The sequence below is a fragment of the Chinchilla lanigera genome, unplaced genomic scaffold (assembly GCF_000276665.1).
Source record: "Chinchilla lanigera isolate Chin_1 unplaced genomic scaffold, ChiLan1.0 scaffold00164, whole genome shotgun sequence".
Classification (NCBI taxonomy): Eukaryota; Metazoa; Chordata; class Mammalia; order Rodentia; family Chinchillidae; genus Chinchilla; species Chinchilla lanigera.
Genome location: NW_004955565.1, coordinates 1,439,729 through 1,443,335, shown reverse-complemented (window position 1 = coordinate 1,443,335; position 3,607 = coordinate 1,439,729). Strand labels below are relative to the sequence as shown.

The following is a 3,607-nucleotide window of genomic DNA, read 5'->3' as shown; positions in this document are numbered from 1 at the left end:
GCATAGCGAGACCCTGTCTCAAAAAGACAGAAAAAAAAAAAAAAATACCCAGTGAAGCTAATTTTCCTGTTGGTTGCCGCAGTGCCTCCCATTGCTTTAGTGTCACCGCCAGAGGAATGGGAGAGGTCAGCTTCGGGCCATTACTTCGCCGTTCTGGTTCCGCTTTCCTTTCAGGTATTTTAGGACCGTCAGCGTCTGTCCTGAAGCAAACAAAAGCCAGCTTTCATTTCTCACCTTAACGTTTCATAAGCTACATTCGTTTTTACTCTATTGATATTTACAGAAGAAGGCTTGACAAAGTCCGTTGCTCAGAGTGCAGCAGCTGCGGCTTGCGGCGAGCTCGCGGTCCCTCGAAGGCGTCGCAGGTGTCCCGCTGGGTGGGACGGTTCTAACCCCAGGCCGGGGGAGGCCTCCCTCGTCTGCTTGTCCTGGATAAGCAGAGGAGGCAGAAGGGTGCGCCAGATGGACAAAACGGGGTTAAGGTATCAAAATAGAGCTGTGCTTTTCACGGAGACCAAGCTAGAGCCGAGCGGCTGGCGCGGAGCCGGTGCAGGCTGCGGGGAAGCGAGTCGTGGGGCGGCGATCGCGACCTCAGGCGGCCCTGCCCCGCCCCCGCCACTTTCCTCCTCCGGGAGCCGGAAAGGGCGCCCCACCCTCACCCCCTTCGCCTTTCCTTCCTACTCCCTGGAACCCAGGGCTCCCACCGGCTAGGGTTGAGCCATACTTTCAGCCAAGTCATTTAGTTAATTATTTTATTTTGACACAGCGTCTCATTATGTAGTCTAGGCTGACCTCTGACTTTTTTTCTTTTTTATTTGTTTGGGTTTTTTTCTTCTTTTAGTTTTTTCTAACTTTTTTTTTTTTGGTCTTTTTGAGGCAGGCTCTCGCTATGCAGTTCAGGCTGGCCTTGAGCCCACTTTGTAGCCCAGTCTGGTCTTGAACTCACAGCGATCCTCCTGCCTCAGCCTCTGGAGTGCTGGGGTTACAGGCGTCGCCACCACGCCCGGCTAACTTTTCTTTCTTTTTTTTTGAGACAGGTTCTCCCTATGTAGTTCAGGCTGGCACCTTGAACTCAGTGATCATCCTGCCTCAGCCTTCCGTGTGTTAGGGTTACAGGTGTGCACCACCAAGCCTGCTTCCCTCTTGAATTTTAAATATAAGGCTGCTAACTCTCCTAGTAATGTGAATAGATCGCAGTATAGTCAGTGGTGAAATGTGGTTTTTATCATTCACCTTCCTCTTCATTTAGAATCAGGATGAAATTTTATTTGAAATGGCTGAAACAAATAACAAATGAAACAAGAAGAGAGAGGATCGTGGTCCTGGGTGTGCCTCACCACATTGCCTGCACTTCCCATGCTAAGACAGCGGCTTTATGGAAGCCTCGAACCGGGGTCTACACAGTCCTCAGGATGCTGGGTTGGGGTCCCTGGAGGCGTCATTTCCAGATGCTTCAGAGAGTGACTTCAGAATAGTAGAGCGGGCCGTGTGTCTCCAGTCATCACGGGTGATGAACACAAGAAGTGAAAAATTCAATGGGCCTTTCCCTTTGTGCACAAAAGTTCCTGGATCTGCAGAGGTTGAGAGTTCCTTCCAGTGTCCACAGCCAGACCCAGGGATGGCCATAGAGTGAGGTGTGGTGTGGCCATCAGGTGCCTCTGTCCCTCGGTGCTGCTGTGCACTTTCATGGTGTCCAAGCCACCTGCTGGGGCTGCTTTTGTCATCATTCAGGGACCTTCTGTAGACCTAGAGGTGGTAGCACACTCCTGTAATCCCAGCCCTTGGGAGGCTGAGGCAGGAGGATTGACAGAAGTTTGGAGGCCAGTCTGGACTACTTAGTGAGTTCAAGGCCAGCCTGAACTACATAATGAGTCCCTATCTCGAGAAAGGAAGGAAGGAAGAAAGAAAGAAAGAAAGAAGTTGCAGTAGTGTGTTTTTGTTTTGTTTTGTTTTGTTTTTGAGATAGGGTCTCACTAGGCTGTTCAGGCTGGCCTTGAACTCACTTTGTAGCCCAGGCTGATCTCGAACTTGCAGTGATCCTCCTACCTCGGCCTCTACAGTGCTGGGATCACAGTTGTGCACCACCACGTCCGTCTGGCAGTAGATTAATTAAAGGCTACAAATGTCACCATTCAGCATCGCGTCTCTGCCTTTGGCACCTCCCATTGAGGAAAAGGTGGTTGCTGTGGAAAGACCCGTGGGACTGAGGAGAGCAGGGGTCCAACTGCAGCCCGCCAGCCACATGTGGCCCTAGGCAGGCGGCAGTGTGGCCCCATAAGACGATAAACTTGGTGTTATTATGTGATCTTAGCGATGTTTCTTGTGGCTCTCCTGCATGGTGATCGGGTGCAGAAGGTGCGGGCAGCAACAACGGAAGAGAAGGCAGGTATGGGAGGGTGCCACGCAGCGGGAGCGCCACCTCCCGCCCGCCACACACAGGTGCGCAGCAGAGGGCGGCCGCCCTGCCCGCGTTTGTAGTGTGTGCGCCTCTGCAGACAGGCGCCTGTTGCCACTGTGCACACGTGCGCTTTCTCATCACATTACTATATTTTGCCTTTCTGTGGTATCTTGTGAAATAATTTGTCAATTGACAGTCCAGCTGGGCGTGGTGGCGCATGCCTGTAATCTCAGCACGTTGGGAGGCTGAGGCAAGAGGATTGAGAGTTTGAGTCTAGCCTGGACAGTGTAGTGATTTAGTGAGACCCTATCTCAGAAACTAAAATGGGCTGGCGATGCAGGTCAATTTAAAGGCTCTGGTTTGAAACCCCAGTACCAAGGGAAAAAAAATTCATACTAATAGAATTATAATATAAACATAAAGGAAGTCTGGTTACTTAGCTCCATGCACTACATTTAAGTACATCATATATTGTACGTTATATATTTAAGTGTATCATATAGGGCAGGGGATATAGCTCAGTGGCATAAGCGCCTGCCTGGCAAGGGCAAGGTTGTGAGTTCGATCCCCGGTACCGCAAAAAAAAAAAAAAAAAAATAGTATGTCATATATTGTATGTGTGTTGCTCAAGGCTGGACGCGCATGATCTGCAGAGTGGGCCGCGCAGAGCAAGTGGCCCAGGACTGGTGACTCGGCACAGAGAGCTGGGCTGGGCTGCGGCTCCGCAGCAGGGCACTTGCTTAGGATGCACAAGGGGTCGGGCTGCACCCCAGCACTGCAGCACAAAACCACCCCCACCAGGTCCGCCAGATGAATTGGCAGACAATGGTGAACAACAGTGAAGTATCGTTTTGGGTGACTGGCTTTTGACTGGCTTGTTGCACAGCATGGGCTAAATGAAACATAAGCTCAGTTTAGCAGTGCAAACTGAAACGAGCTTGGGATATAGCTCAGGGACAGCGCATTTGCCTAGTGTGCACGGGGCTCTGGATTCCACCCCCAGGACAATAAATAATAATAATGAATAAAGTTAAAAATAAAACTAAAGCCGACGTGGTGGCGCACGCCTGTAATCCCAACACTTGGGAGCCTGAGGCAGGAGGATCATTGCGAGTTCGAGGCCAGCCTGGGCTACCAAGTGAGCTCAAGGCCAGCCTAAAGTGCATAGGGACACCCTGTCTCAAAAAGATACAAACAAAAATAAAACTA

The 3,607-nt window shown here is 50.8% G+C and overlaps 1 long non-coding RNA gene across 1 annotated transcript in view; it reads right to left on the bottom strand.

The window, feature by feature from the left end:
• The window catches only part of LOC106147468, a 5,406-nt gene extending 4,800 nt beyond the window's left edge, over nucleotides 1–606 (bottom strand). Inside the window, exons 1-2 of the long non-coding RNA XR_001232391.1 lie at nucleotides 282–606; nucleotides 49–200 (exon numbers count right to left, since the gene is read on the bottom strand). This is a non-coding gene — a long non-coding RNA (uncharacterized LOC106147468). The remainder of the gene's footprint in view (nucleotides 1–48; nucleotides 201–281) is intronic.
• Nucleotides 607–3,607: the final 3,001 nt, after the last annotated feature.